At 42.4% G+C, this 18,226-nt stretch overlaps 1 long non-coding RNA gene across 1 annotated transcript in view; it reads left to right on the top strand.

Moving 5' to 3' along the window:
- Positions 1 to 4,106: 4,106 nt before the first annotated feature.
- LOC141108250 (uncharacterized) overlaps positions 4,107 to 18,226 on the top strand; it is a 33,100-nt gene continuing 18,980 nt past the window's right edge. The window contains exon 1 of the long non-coding RNA XR_012236040.1: positions 4,107 to 4,170. This is a non-coding gene — a long non-coding RNA (uncharacterized lncRNA). The remainder of the gene's footprint in view (positions 4,171 to 18,226) is intronic.

The raw sequence follows: 18,226 nt of genomic DNA, 5'->3' as shown, positions 1-18,226 counted from the left end.
CAGCGGTCGGCTTTCATGTAAAAGCAATCATAGCAGCTAATTAGCCTCTAGACTGCTTTTACAAGCAGTGGGAGGAAATGCCCCCTCCACCGTCTTCTGTGTTTTTCTCTGGCTCTCCTGTCTCAACAGGGAACCTGAGAATGCAGCCGGTGATTCAGCCAGCTGACCATAGAGCTGATCAGAGACCAGAGTGGCTCCAAACATCTCTATGGCCTAAGAAACCGGAAGCTACGAGCATTTCATGACTTAGATTTCGCTGGATGTAAACAGCGCCATTGGGAAATTGGGAAAGCATTTTATCACACCGATCTTGGTGTGGTCAGATGCTTTGAGGGCAGAGGAGAGATCTAGGGTCTAATAGATCCCAATTTTTTTAAAAAAGAGTACCTGTCACTACCTATTGCTATCATAGGGGATATTTACATTCCCTGAGATAACAATAAAAATGATTAAAAAAAATGTAAGGAACAGTTTAAAAATAAGATAAAAAAGCAAAAAAATAATAAAAGAAAAAAAAAAAAAAAAAAAAGCACCCCTGTCCCCCCCTGCTCTCGCGCTAAGGCGAACGCAAGCGTCGGTCTGGCGTCAAATGTAAACAGCAATTGCACCATGCATGTGAGGTATCACCTCGAAGGTCAGATCGAGGGCAGTAATTTTAGCAGTAGGCCTCCTCTGGTAGGCTCGATTCACACCTATGCATGTTGCTTTTGGGCGTTTTTGGAGGGTTTTTTTTCATGCTTGCCACGTTTTTGAGCAGCGTTTTTGCTGCGTTTTTGCGGCGTTTTTGCCGCGATTTGCGTTTTTTTGTTTTTTTTTTTTTTTTTTTTTTACAGTTTTTTTTTACAGTCTAAAAAAAAATTAAAAAAAAAAAAAAAAAAAAAAAAAAAAACGGCAAAAACGCATCAAAAACGCATCAAAAACGCTGCAAAAACGGTGCACTTGCGTTTTTGATGCTTGTCCATTGAATTCTATTACATGCAAAATGCTGCATTTTGCATGAAAAAAGTCCCTGACCCTTTCCAAAAATGCAGAGAAACAAAAAGGCATTGATGTGAACATGTTCCATAGGAACCCATGTTAAAAAATTCCCGTGCATTTCTGCAAAATGCAAAATGCATCAAAAAACGCGCTAGTGTGAATGGAGCCTAAATCTAAAGTGGTAACCTGTAAAGGCTTTTAAAGGCTTTTAAAAATGTATATATTTTGTTGCCACTGCACGTTTGTGCTCAATTTTAAAGCATGTCATGTTTGGTATCCATGTACTCGGCCTAAGATCATCTTTCATTTCATCAAACATTTGGGCAATATAGTGTGTTTTAGTGCATTAAAATTTAAAAAAGTGTGTTTTTTCCCCCAAAAATGCGTTTGAAAAATCGCTACGCAAATACTGTGTGAAAAAAAAAAATGAAACACCCACCATTTTAATCTGTAGGGCATTTGCTTTAAAAAAATATATAATGTTTGGGGGTTCAAAGTAATTTTCTTGCAAAAAAAAATAATTTTTTCATGTAAACAATGAGTGTCAGAGAGGGCTTTGTCTTCAAGTGGTTAGAAGAGTTGGTGATGTGTGACATAAGCTTCTAAATGTTGTGCATAAAATGCCAGGACAGTTCAAAACCCCCCCAAATGACCCCATTTTGGAAAGTAGACACCCCAAGCTATTTGCTGAGAGGCATGTCAAGTCCATGGAATATTTTATATTGTGACACAAGTTGCGGGAAAAAGACAAATTTTTTTTTTTTTGGTTAGGTTTCCAAAAAGTCCCACACATGTGGTATCCCTGTATTCAGGAGAAGCAGCTAAATGTATTTTAGGGTGCAATTCCACATATGCTCATGGCCTGTGTGAGCAATATATCCTTTAGTGACAACTTTGTGCAAAAAAAAAAAAAAAAGTGTCACTTTACCGCAACTTGTGTCAAAATATAAAATATTCCATGGGCTCAACATGCCTCTCAGCAAATAGCTTGGGGTGTCTACTTTCCAAAATGGGGTCATTTGGGGGGGGGGGGGTTGTGCCATCTGGGCATTTTATGGCCTTCAAAACTGTGATAGGTAGTGAGGAGTGAAATCAAAAATTTACGCCCTTAGAAATCCTGAAGGCGGTGATTGGTTTTCGGGGCCCCGTACGCGGCTAGGCTCCCAAAAAGTCCCACACATGTGGTATCCCCGTACTCAGGAGAAGCAGCAGAATGTATTTTGGGGTGCAATTCCACATATGCCCATGGCCTGTGTGAGCAATTTATCATTTAGTGACAACTTTTTGTAATTTTTTTTTTATTCAATCACTTGGGACAAAAAAAAATTATATTCAATGGGCTCAACATGCCTCTTAGCAATTTCCTTGGGGTGTCTACTTTCCAAAATGGGGTAATTTGGGGGGGGTTTGTACTGCCCTGCCATTTTAGCACCTCAAGAAATGACATAGGCAGTCATAAACTAAAAGCTGAGTAAATTACAGAAAATGTACCCTAGTTTGTAGACGCTATAACTTTTGCGCAAACCAAAAAATATATACGCTTATTGACATTTTTTTTACCAAAGACATGTGGCCGAATACATTTTGGCCTAAATGTATGACTAAAATTGAGTTTATTGGATTTTGTTATAAGAAAAAGTAGAAAATGTAATTTTTTTCAAAATTTTCGGTCTTTTTCCGTTTATAGCGCAAAAAATAAAAACTGCAGAGGTGATCAAATAACATCAAAAGAAAGCTCTATTTGTGGGAAGAAAAAGACGCAAATTTCGTTTGGGTACAGCATTGCATGACCGCGGAATTAGCAGTTAAAGCGACGCAGTGCCAAATTGTAAAAAGTGCTCTGGTCAGGAAGGGGGTAAATCCTTCCGGGGCTGAAGTGGTTAAATAATAATATAATAGATGAGCATCTTAATGAGACACAATGTACAGGGATAGGGAGAATTGTAGACACGCACTCACTTAGGATGGACTGGTTTCTTTATTCAACCTTACTAACTATGTCACTATGTCCATGCACACTACTTTAGGCTGTTAGCATTTTTTGAGCTTCAGCGTCTAGGAGCAGAAAAAGAGTTTCTTGGAGTGTTTTTTTCAGTAGAAAAAACAAATGATGAATGCTCCTACTGCTTCTAAATGCTACTAACAGCTTTTTTTTAGCTTTTTTTTTTCTTCATATACTGCAAAAACACTAATTCTCCTAAATGCTCCTAAAGCCCCTTTCAGACTGCCGCGATTTTGCAGCGATTTCAGGGAATGCCTTATAAACTTGAAGGTCCATGGACCTCAACTCGCATAAAGTCAGACCAAAGTAGTACAGGGACTACTTTGAAGTCGGTGCGAATCGTTATCATTGGGAATCATGAGGTATGACTTGTCATGCAACTCTGATGTCCAAAGTCGCATAAGTGGGAAAAGGTCCTTAAAGCTTCTAAATGCTTTTAAAAGCTACTAAAATGCTACCAGAAGCTGGCACAACAATGCTATAATCAGTATTTTTTATCCAGAGATTTTTTTCTAGCCTTTTTGGAGCTTATGAAAAAGGCTAGGAGCCTTACTATATCCAAAATGAATAAAAAAAAGTTTTGCTTTTATTTCCACTTTAAGGCTGGGTTCACACTGCTGCAGTGCAAATTTAGTGCAATTTTGATCCGATTGCGTTGCAAATTTGCATTGCGAATTCTTTGTGTGTTCTTGCGATTCTACTGCAAATTTTGCAATCTATGGAGCTGAATTCGCATTGCACACGGATCAAACTCGGACAGGACCCTTTTTTTACGCAGGTTAAATTCGCAACGCATTGATGTGAACAGCACTCATAGAAAACAATGTTATTAAAATGACTTGCGAATTTGAGCGATCGCAGCGGCTCAAATTCGCAATAAAATTCGCAGCAGTGTGAACCTAGCCTTATACAAAATTGCTGAGAGGCATTGTTGTTGTTGATGGGCCCAACAGTCCTCTATGGCTGCTACTACTTTCACCTTTTTTCTGCACAGGCTCTCCAATTAACCTAAACTGCAGAACAACAAAAATGTGCTTCTTGTGTATTCCCAGACAATCTGGTGTTAGGAAACTATTAGCATGCACTCTGATCACCTGTGGGCTGGGTCACCTGCCTGCACTCACCTGAATGGGTGTGTCCTCAGCACCTATGACAGGTGACAGCTCAGTGTCAGCTCCGATGTTGCTGGGGTAAGTCCTATGCTGCACTCTTCCTTGTAAAATTCTCTGTTACTAGTTCGGAACATAGATCAGAGCTGGAAGATGGAAATATATAAATGTAGAATGTATGATAATGTAGACAAACTTTATTCTGAAAATAGATGAGTAAAGCAATGACAGCTAGGGGTCTGCACATACATTAGGAAACTAGTGCCAGGCTCCAGACATTGGCCAGAGCGAGGGCATCATTCTTTATCTCACAATGGAAACATAATAGGATGTTCTATATGATATACAGTAAAAAGGCACAGTTCATTTTGGGAGGACATTGCCTTCTATTGGTTCTGCTGTTGAAATCTGATGATTCTTAGTGAGATAATTGCTTTTTGTATTATTACATTTTGCCATACTTGCTGCTAAGCAATGACACACACTGGGGTTTATTTACTAAAGGCAAATCCACTTTGCACTACAAGTGCACTTGGAAGTTCAGTCGCTGTAAATCTGAGGGGGACATGCAAGGAAAATAAAAAAACAGCATTTTTGCTTGTACATGATTGGATGATAAAATCAGCAGAGCTTCCCCTCATTTCAGATCTTCCCCCTCAGATCTACAGCGACTGCACTTCCAAGTGCACTTGTAGTGCAGAAACGATTTGCCTTTAGTAAATCAACCCCAAATATGTGTGACTTGTATATTTTTTTTGATGCAAAAATAATTTTAAAAAAAGTCACTGCTGTGTGTTTTTTTTTTTTACATGGGGTCACCTTCACATCAATGCATTTTTGTGCCTCTGCATTTTTGGAAAGAGCCAGGGACTTTTTTAAATGCAAAACAGTGCTGTTTTTGGCTCAATAGACTTCAATGGAGAAGCTGCAGAAAAGCATGCAGTGCGTTTTTTACTGAATTTTTGCCGTGATTTGCATTTTTTAATCTGCCCTACAACAACTTGTCCCCCAAAAAAAGCATAAAAATTGCAAATCATGGCAAGCGTCCGTCCCCCCCCCCCCCGCCGCAAAAAGCACTGCAGAAACACTCAAAATCAAACTGCATAGGAGTGAATGGCGCCTAAGGCTCTTCCGCATTTACAGCGATAAAGGTAACCACAGCTCCCCCCCTCAAGCATATTGTACAGCTCTGTATGCTGCCTCTTTTCATATACTCAAGACTAATTGGGCACAGAGTAAGTGTTGTAAATTTTTTTTTTTTTTTTTTTGGCAAAATATTGCTCATACCAAAGCACAACCTTTTAGGCCTCATTCATGTGACCATAAAAAATCTACTGACAGTATTACGCTTGTGTTTTCTAGGAGAAAAGTTCCTGCATAAATGACCAGTAAAATACTCAAGTAAATTAGTCTTTTGGATTCTGTATTACGGATCTGAAAGCTTTAAACGTCATTCTCACGGCTGTATAAAAAATATACAAGTGTTTTTTAATTACGGATCTGAATGCAGCTGCATTGTTTTCAATGGAGCCATTCAAAGGTCACGAACTTGCAAAATCCAGAAGTAGCAAGGAAAGAAAGCTCTAGGAGGATCAAATCAGGAACAAACATCCCCTCCATGCTGGAAGCGACAGGTGACGGCAATGCTAGTACAATGAATTAGTGAGAAAAAGTCCTGGATAGCTGCATTCACTTTTGACTCACTACTTCACTACTTCAAAGGTCATGAACTGCTTTCAGATCCGTAACACAGAATTAAAACATCTGCATCTAGGAACATGCACTTTGAGCGCTTACGCGTATAAATGTATGTATACGCGTTTGTAAGCACATCAATTTAAGCAGTAGTAAACTCTGTGAAGAGAGAATATTTTTTTCATCCTGTAAGGCATTGTTATATTGTGCTGCCCTGTTTCCCCTAAAATAAGACCTAGCGTGATTGTCGGTGATGGCTGCAATATAAGCCCTAGTTAAAGTCCTTGTAGGGCTTATTTGGGGGGTAGGTCTTATATTGCAGCCACAACTGACAATCACGCTAGGTCTTATTTTCGGGGAAACAGGGTAGTATGCATTGCATACTAGCACATTATGTGAAACTTACCTTTAAAACAAAGCCCTCCAGCAGCACACTGTGACTGCTGTCAGGGCTTCCATCTTCACCTGGTCTTGGCGGGCTCCGGTCCTTTGATTGGATGAGGCGCGATGATGTCACTGTTCATGGCACAGGGCTCTGAAGGAATGGCACAGGTATGCCGTTCCTTCAGAGCGCATGCACCGATGATGTCACTGCCGCATTCACAAGTAAATATCTCGTAAACTAGATATTTACTGTACCTATAGGTAAACCTTAGTATAGGCTTACCTATAGGTGAACATTTTAAGTCTGAACAAGTCTAAAAAAAAACTAGTTATGTACGCATACGTTTCTTTGCGCATTTAAATGCATCTATACGCATGTATTTTACAGATCGTTATGCGGGGACTTTTATCCTAGAAAACACACGTGATGACATCAGTAAAAATTTTACGGTCGTGTAAATGAGGTCTTCACATCTTGTTTTCGGAGTCTCCTGAAATCTTTTTCAAAAGCTGTTTAGGAATAAGATGTTTTTATATATATGGTGTCTGCCAGTGGTGGAAAGTAACCAAAGAGACCCAATTTTTGGGCCCCGCATTCAACTGCTCACCAAATAAAAAAATGATTTACTGTGTATCAAATGAGAGTTAAATAGTGAGCGATGTCCAAGTCTATGTGACAATAGGAGGGGTCCCAGCCAGTAGTGTATTTAGGTTTTGTTGTGCCCTAGGCCTGACTAAATTTGTGCACCCCCTAATTTAAATATGACCCACCCCTTCCTGTCAAGGCCACATCCCTTGCTGTTTAAGACCCGCCCTGAAATTTTCAAGTGGGGACACTAGTTCTGAGGGCCTGGGGGGGCGCAATGGATTTCCTTAATTTGCATAATTTCCTCTCACTTCCTGTTTGGCTATGGGGCAGGAAGTGAAGGGAAATTTCTGCAATGGGACAGGGATGGTAAAAAATAAACTGACAGGAGTTATAACCCTCCCTTACTCTATCCAAAATGGGGAAAAAAAAAGTGTTGCCTATAGTTCTACCTAAAGCACAAATTTCTGATAATTTTATGGAGAGAACTTTGAAGATATAGCCATGTCAATGGTGCAGCAAAAAACATATAGCACAGTGAGGAAGGTTTGTGGTCCAGGATGAGAGGACAGTCAAAATTAGAAGCGGCGCCCCCCCACAGTTGCGGCATGCCAGCCGCCCGCAGACCGGAAGCAATAAGGCTGCTTTATGGGGGCGCTAGACTAATTTGCCTCTCAGCCCAGTCCCCCCCCCATAAGACTAGTGCTACACTAACTGTGTAGCGCAAGCCGGCGGGGACTCTTTCCGTGCTGCCCTAGGCCTGGGCCTTGGTGGCCTAGGCCAGGATACAGCATTGGTCCCAGCACCTCTCTGACTCACGTTTTAGCAAAAATAAACCCTGAAGTCCTATAGGGCTCTTGTGCAGCCTTGCGATCTGCAGAGATTGTATGCCCACCTTGGTATCTATATAAATGAGCTTGCATTCTGAGCATCTAACGTTCTGTCTTATTTCTGGGCAGCTAAGGACAGGGAATGCTGAGATTTGTAGTAGCTGTAGCACTGACTGAGCCCTTTAGACCTTTACTATCTCCATACTGACACAGAGCAATTCATGCTACTTAAGTCGGGTACACACGATCAGATTATCGGCCGAATTTTCGCCCATTTTATGTTGCATGCTGCTAGTCTGATATCGAAAGTGAAGAGGTTACTCAACATATGAAATTTCTCATATGACCGAATTCAACTTCAGATGTGATGTAATGTGTTGAATTATTTTGTATTTGTTCTTTTTCATTTCTGAGCATGCGCAGTCTTGCTCTTACAATTTTTAATTTTTTTTTTTTGAACGAAAACTGTGCTAGGTAAACGAAAATCCGACAAAAAATCTAGAGCCTGCACATCCAGTTTTTGTCATCCGAAAATTCGGAATCGGCTGTCGAAGGCACCATACTAACGATCAGATCGTTCACCGCACGAAATTTTACTTCCGATTTTCTAAACGTGTGTACGGGCCATTGTGTTACTTTGTGCACTAACAGACCAGTTTGTGTCACCCACTGATAGAAACTGCTGGGATCTGTAGTTCAGTTAGAGGACAATACCAATGTCTGATCTTTCCTAAAATAATAGCTAACTGATCCAAGAATGCTTGCCGTGACACTGGCTCTAAAGGGTGATTCAATTCTGTTGCGGTTCCACCATTATGTGTTGCCATTGGATTAATTGTCTTTATTTCAAAGCACAGTTCTGTCCATTAAGATAAATTCGGAATAACAAATAAGAGCTTTGGTAAATATTATGTGTGAAATAAAACAAATCTAGGATATAAAATACTATGTGATAAATGTGTAAATAAAAACACACAAACGTGTGTATATATGGCGTGAAAAATAGAACAACTCTGGTATGTAAGATCTTTCTGAATTATGAAGAAATTACAGTTATATTTTAGGAAGTACATTTATTTAATTCAAGTCAATTTAGAATAACAAATGAAAGGTTCAGTAAATTTGTGGTGAGAAATTAAACTAAATTTGGAATGTTTTTTACATAGTATTTAACAATGTGTAATTATTATTATTATTATTATTATAAAGGATTTGTATAGCGCCAACATTTTACACAGCGCAAAGGGGGACAGTACAATACAGAAGGAGTAGAGGGAAAATAATACAAAAATGTGTAAATATTATTTAAAAAATGAAACAATACTGGGGCATGTAAAAAACTCAAAATTGCAATGAAACTACTATTATATTTTAGGAAGTGATGTAAAAAAAATTCAATTCATTAAATAAGTTTAAAACCAATTTAGAGTAACAAATTGAAGTTTTAGTAAATATGTGATAAATAAAACAAATCTTGGATAATAAAGCTACTAAAACTGCTACATATCAGGGAAAACATACATGTAATATAGTTGAGATGAAATTGGTGTATTTTCAGTGCCTTTTATGGTTTATTTTCGTAGCTAAAGGCAAGAATAAAATACTCCGATACACAGAGAGACTTCCCATAGTCAGGAAACCAAATGGGTTACCAAAGACTACAGCAAAAAAGATTGGAGATTGAAAATGAGGAAAAGAAAAAAAATCAGGCTGAAAAATGTGTCTGCCTCACTGTTGTTTTGCTTTTTTCATAAAGCAAGTGATAGTATCTTAGAAAAATATGAGCAATTTTGGCGTTTTCTCCAAGACTGAACAAACCTGTTTTGTGCGTTTTTTTTTTTTTTTTTTTTTTTTTTTTTTTTTACTGTTGCATGAGAATAAAAATGTCATGACTGTTGAGCTGTGTTCAACAAAGTGGTAGGCCAGATGCTGTATATCCCATTATATTTGATATCTATTTGTGGCAGCAGGAACCATGTAACCCTCTGTTACGGAAAAAATATAAAGTGAACCTGTAAACCATATTTTAATGAGAGAAGTTCTGACCTAAGAGTAGACAGACTCCACAAGATGTTACCTTTATTAGCAAGAAAAGCTTCTTCTGTTGTTGCTGCTGAAGCCCAACTGATCGGACAGTGAAGAAGCAGCAACACAAGAGGCCACCATTTCTGCTCACTCTGCTCTCTCCTCCTGTCAGCACAAAAGCTTCCATTTCGTAATGGCTCCCCCCACAGCTGCATGTTTTCCTGTGCACAGAAACGCATAGCACAGTGCGGTTTACTTGTAGCTGCAGCTTTATAAAAAGGTACAGGACTCGGGTAAGTATTTGGGAGGTGGGTTGGGAGGAAGAAGGCACAACTAGTGGCAAAATATTTATTACCTTAATCACTTGCCTAGAGGGCGCTTTCACCCCCTTCCTGCCCAGGCCATTTTTCAGCTTTCAGCGTCATCACACTTTGAATGACAATTGCCGCGGTCATGCTGCATTGTAACCATGTGAAATTTTTATCATTCTCTTCACACAAATAGTTTTCTTTTGATGGTATTTATTCATTGCTGGTGTGTGTGTGTGTGTGTGTGTGTGTGTGTGTGTGTGTGTGTTTTTTTAACAAAAGAAAAAAGACCGAAAATTTAGAAAAAAAACGTTTTTCGTGGTTTCTGTCAGTAAAATTTTTAAATATGTAATTTTTCTCCTTCACTGATGTGCACTGAGGAGGAGGCACTTATGGGATGATTAGGTGGCACTGATGAGGAGGCACCAATATGCCTCACTGATAGGCAGCACTCATAGGCGTGCGCAGCTTATTGCATTAGGGTGTGCACCCCAAAGCTCAAACACGTGTGTGTGTGTGTGTGTGTGTATATGTATATATAATATATATTATATTATAACCCTCCTTCCAGAAGGGCATTTGCGACACTGATGTTGGATGAGAAGGCCTGGACCGCAGTCTCCACTTTAATGTGAAGGTCAGTCAAGATCCTCCACCCCAAACTTGCTCATCCATGTCTTTATGGACCTTGCTTTGTGAACTGGTCCAAATCATTTGGTGGAGGGGGGATTATGGTGTAGGGTTGTTTTTCAGGGGTTGGGTTTGGCCCCTTAGTTCTAGTGAAGGGAACTCTTAAGTTGTCAGCATACCAAGACATTTTGGATAATTTTATACTCCCAACTTTGTGGGAACAGTTTAGAGACGGCCCCTTCCTGTTCTAACATGACTGCGAACCAGTGCACAAAGCAAGGTCCATAAAGACATGGATGAGCAAGGGTGGTGGAAAATTAACTTCAAGCGCAAAAATTCACATTTTCTCTAGTCATCTTCCAGGACGGCACACCTGAGAGATGAGAGGCTCCTCCCTACAGGAAACACAATCAATTGACAGCTGTTTTAAGTCCCCACCCTTCCCCTTGATCCTCAGTTTTTTTGATTGTGTTTCTCCCTACACAGCGAAACCGTTTGTTTTTTTCCAAATGACCCGAAGCCTGGGGCTGGTGGTCCCCCCCTGGGAGCCGGACCAAATGCCTGGGGAAGGCCTACGGCCACATCACCCTGAAAGTGAAAGAGGGCGCCGCCTGCCCGATCTCGTATGATCTCGGAGGCAAAGCAGGGTCGGGCCTGGTTAGTACCTGATGGGCCTCTGGGTCTGGCCGGATATATTTATCCTTCCTGGGGGGTTCCTCTATCCTTTCCTCAGGGGGGGCAGCAGAAACTGGAAGAGCCCCCCTGAGAGCTGAAGGCCCCTGGGTACAGTGGTGTCCCCAGAACTTCAGGGGCCTTTTTCCTGTCTCCCCCCCTTACCTGTCCGGGCGTCCGTTCAGACAGGGGTGCTGGCTGTCAGTTCTTTCCAGGGCCCCCGACTCCTGGGCCCCCGGTAGCTCGCGTGGGCTGCTGGGGAGGGCGCCGCCTGAACGACCCATGTTCTTACCCAGGAGGGAAGGCTGAGAGTCAGCAGGAGCAGGCGCCCACATCCTCCTTTCGAGGAGGCACCAGTTCACTACGGTGGATGTCTGCCTAAACCACCTCAGAATGGAATGAGGAACGTACGGCATTGCCCCCCCAGGTGTATATACTGACTGGCAGGACACAGCCTAACCTTGCAGCTCCCTACGGGGACAGCAGTTGGGGGGGCACTTTGGCGGCTATCCTCCTTGCGTGTGGACCATAAGGATGGAAAAGCAAGCCCGGTGGCTGTGGAAAAAGGGGAAGACTACAACGGTGAGTACTTTCCTTTACCTTGGGAATTTAGCTGCAAAATCCCCAATCCCAGCCAGATGGTTTCTGGGCATTTGAGATAATCTCCCCTGGGGTCTAGATTCAAATAGCCCAGAAGCTTCTGCTAAAAACACCAGCTACAGCTCCCTCTTACATCAGAGATGCTGTATGGTGGACAAGTGGTGCAGAGGAGCGAGTGTGCCTAAACCACCTCAGATGGGAAAGAGGTAGGTAAGGCATTTCTTCCCCTTCCCCCTGTATTTACTAAGTGGTGCAGTGCAGGACCTGGGGTCTGCATAACAAAATAGCCCAGAAGCTACTGCTAAAACCACCAGCCACAGCTCCCTCTTACAGCAGAGACACTGTGGTTATCACAACAGTAGGTTTCCAGCCTCTCCCTACATGTCCGGTTGTGGGACATTAGTAGGGATGAATAGAGTGAAGGGGGGAGGACCTGGTAGATACAAAGAGTTCCTTACAGGCCAGGTATACCACTGAACAATTTATGGATTGTGCAATGGTTGAAGGATTCAGGAGTAAGCTCTCCTGGTCAGCAGGTGCACTAGGTTATATGGCCCTATTAGCCCAGCTGCTAGGAATCTGAAGTCATAAGCTCCAACCTCCCACTCCACCTTTACATTGTGGTTATATTATAGTGCAGGAGGTAAGAAAAACCTTTTTGTTGGTTTGGGCTACAGTCAACTCAGTGACAGATCTAAAGGCGATTTACCATAAATCGCTTCCTATATCCTTTAAGGATTTTCTGTGCAAACATATGCAAGAGCTAGATAGATACACGATTGCTTGTTTAAGGCCTGCAGGTGGCTATTTTCCTCCAGGCTAAATTGGTGATCACCTTTTCTAGAGGCTGTCCTAAATTGGTCTCTAGGGCTGGGCTCATTGAGACTTTAGTTTCTGATCAGCCCCACCTGTGTGTGAGCTGGCCAGCGTTTGCTCAGTCTACGGAGGTAAGGTAGAACAACAGCTACTATAGTAAGGTGTCTAACCATTTTTAGAATTTGTTCCTTCACTGGGGGTGAAGTGTTAGTATCTACAGCCCAGGCTATGCCTAGGGATCAAATTGCTCTGTTTGGTTATTTCATAAAGGGATACACCATGACTCCTCCTTGGTTGCACACCAGTAGACCTCAGTAGTGAAGGTTTGTGCTTGCTGGGATGTTTTGTGGCACAACAGAAATACACATTGAGATTTGTGACATCTCTGCTCATAAGGGGTATAGTGCTGTACATCAGAAATGCACTGCACTGAAGCTTGGTTGTTGTCTGTTATATCCTAAAGGTACTGCTTTATTTGGCTACAGGTCAGAAAAATACAACAGGGAAGGTGGTCTGTACTTTCTGGTCTTGTGACGCATGGCGGAAATGCACATCATTGAGTCTTATGACATCTCTGCTCATATTTGTTATATTGCTGCACATCAGACATACTCAAAATTGAGTTCTGTCTGGGGTTTTTTGTGTCCTGTATTACTGCCTTATTGGTTGTTTATTAGATAGGCAGTAGTGAAGATTGATGGTCCTGAATTGTGGGGAAATACAAATTGAACCTGTGCCAGGGGTAGTACTGGTACTGCCTTTGGTAATCGGTGCAGCCCCGCAAAGTGGTGTCAGGCTGACAGTACTATTAACGGCAAAGGTTGCCGATTTTAGGCATGCGATTTGACATGTTGAGTCGCATGCCAAATCCCTTCAATATGGATGTGCTATCTCTATTCAGATTGTTATATTGTTGCACATCAGATATATACAAGATTGAAGGTTGTCTGTCCTTTTATGTCTTACATTTACTGCCTTATTGGCTGCATATCAGAAGGGACACAGCAGTGAGGTTGCTTGTCCTTTTCTGATTTGTTTTTGCTGCCTCAGCAGGGAGACACATTGAGGATGGTGGCGTATCTGCTCAGTATTGGTATATTACTACACATCAGACATACACAAAGATTGAAGATTGTTTGTGTCCTGTATGTTCTATATTTACTGCCTTATCGGCTGCATATCAGAAAGGCACAGCAGTGAGGGGTGTCTTTTCTGTTTCTCATTGTTCTACCTTGCTGCTTCTTAGGGATACACAGCAGGGGGTTGTTGGCTGCACGCCTCCAGGGAGATACAGCATTGGGGACCCCTCGCTTGCATCAGCAAGTTACCTGCGACCTGTGTAATCTTGAGGTCTGTGGATCCAGAAAGCAGGGTCTGCTTGGTGGCGCTGCGACCTGGAGTTGCACAGACACAAATGGTTCCCATTGGAAGCCATAGTGTATGACTTTTCTCTTGCGTTTTTGCGGTTGCAGGTTGGGTCGCACAGGTGTGGGAACCCTAAGTTTCCCTTCTGGTTGAGGTTTTGCTACACACAAGAATAGACATCATGGAGTTTATTGCCTTACTTTGCAATACACCAGAAAGATCGCAGCTAGGAAGGCTATCTGTTTTTATGTGGCTGCACAGCAGAAATACTCAACATTGAAGCTGGTTGGTGCTTTCTGTTTCAGATTCCCTTACCTTACTGCACTTCGGAAAAACACAATGCTGCAGGTTGCTTGGGTCCTTTCCGTGTTGGTTCTATGTGACTGCACTACAGAACTGCATAACAGAAAAGATATTGTCTTGTTATGTTGGTTTAGCTAGCCAGTGCCATATTGATCTTATAACTGTATTTGGTGGTTCATCAGAAATACGCAACATAGAAGTTTGGGTCTTTCTGTCTTATATTTATGGCCCTGTTTTGCTGTACATCAGTTAAACTCCACCGTAAACAGGACTCCCGTCCTTTATGTATATATATCAGTTATGACCTAGCTAGCTGCACTTCAGAAACACGCAGCATTTAGGGTCGGTTCACACTGAGGCAGCACGACTTACAGCGCGACTGCCTCAGGCGACCCAGGACAAGACTCAGCAGCGACTTGCGAAACGACTTCTGTATGGAAGTCAATGCAAGTCGCCCAGGAACCTTTTTCTAAGCCGGAGCGACCTTCATCGTGCCGATTTAGAACGGCTCCATTGCACAGAACAATACGCTACTTGTCAGGTGACTAGGTCGCCTGACAAGTAGTCCCAGTGTGAACCAAGGCTGAGGGTTTGCGTGTGTCTTGATGTTTTTACAGATTGGCTGCACATCAGAAAACCAGACTGTGAGGACTGTTTGTCTACAGAAGTTCAGATTTGGGTCTCTCCCATATTTGATATGTTGGTTTAGCTAGCCACACTCAGATACACATTATTGTCTATGCTTGTGTCCTTTCTGTCTAAATCTATTGTGCTGGGTCCACAATCTATGATCTTTTTTAATTTGTGATATTAATAATGCATGTATCACCTTTTGTATTTCAGCCCTCTTTTCCGTGGAGGGGCCTGGAGTTCTGGCTGCAGATGTCACATGTCAGAAAGCCTCAGCCCCTTACATTCAGGGATGCTGGAACCATTTCCTAGGGTTGAAGCCCAGTAGGGTTATAGGACACTGGAGGAAGGCGATAAAGAATCACCCTGCTTAGTAAGAACTTGGGAAGTTCTGTTCAGAGGAGTATTATGACCTGAAGATGAAGTATAAAGATGTCCACCCGACCGAATAGGTTACGGCTCGGTGCATGGCCTTCATCTCGCCCTTCTAGCAGAACTAGATGTAGCAGTATAAGTGTTATACTCCTGCTATGAACTTTATTCTCCTGAAGTAGGCACTCAGGCGTAAGTAAAGCCACAGAGTGGGCATGCCTTAAACCCAGGGATCAAGCCTCGGTTAATCTATTACCCTTAAGTAGGCTTCCCTTTAGTCTTTGCTGATGTAAAGATAAAAATGAACAAAAAAAAAAAAAAAAAAAAGGTTGTCTGTTAGGGGCCCACCTTTTTTTGCAGTTTTAATTCCCTGAACAGGGTAGTGTTAAGACAGGCCCTCTTAGTGATCAATTAGTGTCCTTGTCTTACAACACAGGTCTCTGATTAATCTTTAAGGGTTCTAAGTAGCACCTACAGGCACAATAGGCCATGGTTGTTAGATGTGTGAGACAGGCAACATTGATAACCTACAAGTTTAACATGTTTTCTGATTCCATCTTTAAGAGCCCACTCCACCTAGGTCCTGCATCCGAAGCAGAGAAGGCAGGGACATCGGTGGAGTAGACATGCAGACCAGCCGCATGATCCAGCTATAATACCTTCATCAAGCATATGGAGTGGAGGTAAAACTCACTGCAGAACCAAGGTTCGCCAAGAGGGTCTTGCAGTGGTCCCACCCTAAGGTAGGCCTGAGGTACTTGATTATCCTCTCAGGTGTGCCGTCCTGGAAGATGACTAGAGAAAATTGACAGTTACTTACCGATAACTGTTTTTCTAGGATATCTTCCAGGACGGCAGGCCTACTTCCCGCCCGTTGGAGGAGGGAAAATGGTAGAACACTAGAAGGTGAGTACCTATGAGGAATGATTTCCCTTGTGAACCAGGTTCAGGAGTTACTTCTCTACAAACTGAGGATCAAGGGGAAGGGTGGGGACTTAAAACAGCTGTCGATTGATTGTGTTTCCTGTAGGGAGGAGCCTCTCATCTCTCAGGTGTGCCGTCCTGGAAGATATCCTAGAAAAACAGTTATAGGTAAGTAACTGTCAATTATAATAGTAATTAAAACATATAAAATTAAGTGTAACAATCTAAACAATAAAAATTCCAAAGTACTATAATGGTGTGAACCTCCCAACTAAAGAGTTGTTGCACTTGAAGTTAATTTGTATTGCAATTATCTGTAGAGGGGTTTCCACCATCCCTGCTAAGTTAAAAAAAAGTCTTATTATCATTTTGATGTGTATTACATGTGAAATCACAAATCACTGGAATTATTGCACTTGTAGTTAATCTGTATGGCAAATATCTATAGCAGGGGTTTCCACCATCCCTGCTAAGTTTCATTTATTATTATACATACATTAGAGGGTTCCACAATTATTGTTAAGTAATTGTTTAGTAAGTTAGCGCTGCACTTTTTTTTTTCTTTTTGTGGTGTGGGAACACAACAGTGCTTAGTGGCAGGCCTTTTACTGACACTTTTTTTTTAAATTTACCTCCAGTAGTTTATTGTAAATAGTAGTGTGGTTATTACCTATTATACTAAAGATCGGCATGTGGCATTAATAAACAGATGAATTTCAGCTGTGCCCCACCAGGCCAGCCCCCATAGACAATGTGCCTAGCTGCTGAGTTCAACTGCCCATCCCTGCACTCACTGCAAGGATGGGCACTGATTGGAATCACTGATAGGCAGCACTGATAGCCAGCACTGATGGGTGACACTGGCAGCACTGATTGGCGGAACTGATATGCAGCACTGATAGGTGGCACTGATAGGCTGCACCGATAGGCAGCACTGATTGGCATCACTGATAGGCGGCACTGCATGGTGGCACTGATTGTTACTGATAGGCAGCACTGATGGGTACTGATATGCAGCACTGATAGGCTGCACTGATAGCCAGCACTGATTAGGACTGATAGGCACTGATTGTCACTGATAGATGGCACTGATTGGCAGCACTGATTGGCAGCACTGATAGGTGGCATTGGTTGGAATTGCTTGGCACTAATAGGCTTCACTGATTGGCAGCACAGGTGGGCACTGATAGGCAGCACTGATTTATGACATTGATTGGCACTGATAGGCAAAACTGATGGGTACAGATGGGCAGTACTGATGGGCACTGATAGGTGGCACTGATTGGCGCTGATAGGTGGCATTGGTTGGCACTGACTGGCAGCACCGATTGGCACTGATAGCAAGCACTGACTGGCATCACTAATGGGCACTGATTGCTGGCACTGGTGGTGCTGTATTGTAATCAGGGCACTGATGATCAGACATGATTTAATGTATATTATGTAGACAAGCAAAGGGGATGGGGAAAAAAATTTAAAATATGTGGGCAGAACTCCACTTTGAGCAGTTCAGCCTAAGCTCGTTTGGCTGTACTTCTCCTGTGGATCACAAGAGTGCTGATCGTTCTGCATTCCTATGACCCGTTAACCCCTTGACGGTTGATGTCACAGAGCCAGTCCAGGTTCAGGAAAGATCGCAAAACAATAGCAAGAGAAGGGCGCACCGACCTAGCACATTACCAAAATAACTTTTATTTATAATTAAAAGCAACCAATTGTTATCACGTACAGACGGTCTATATAGGCATATCATAGCATAGCAAGTGAGATAAAGCGCCTTCAGGTCTGCTATAGTCAACCAATAGTGTGAAAGGACCCTGACGTCTGACAATTGCAGCCACTGTGCCTGTCATACACAGCCACTTGTGCCCATCAATTGTAGCCACTGTGCCCACCGACCCCCCCCCCCAATCGCGGGGCTCGTGGCTCTGGCAGCACCCCCAACCCCCCCCCCCCCCCGCGGCTCTAACAGACCCCACTTGCACTTACCGCCAGGC

Source organism: Aquarana catesbeiana, linkage group LG09 (genome assembly GCF_042186555.1).
Source record: "Aquarana catesbeiana isolate 2022-GZ linkage group LG09, ASM4218655v1, whole genome shotgun sequence".
NCBI classification, from domain to species: domain Eukaryota; kingdom Metazoa; phylum Chordata; class Amphibia; order Anura; family Ranidae; genus Aquarana; species Aquarana catesbeiana.
This window is presented reverse-complemented; position numbering and strand designations above follow the sequence as displayed.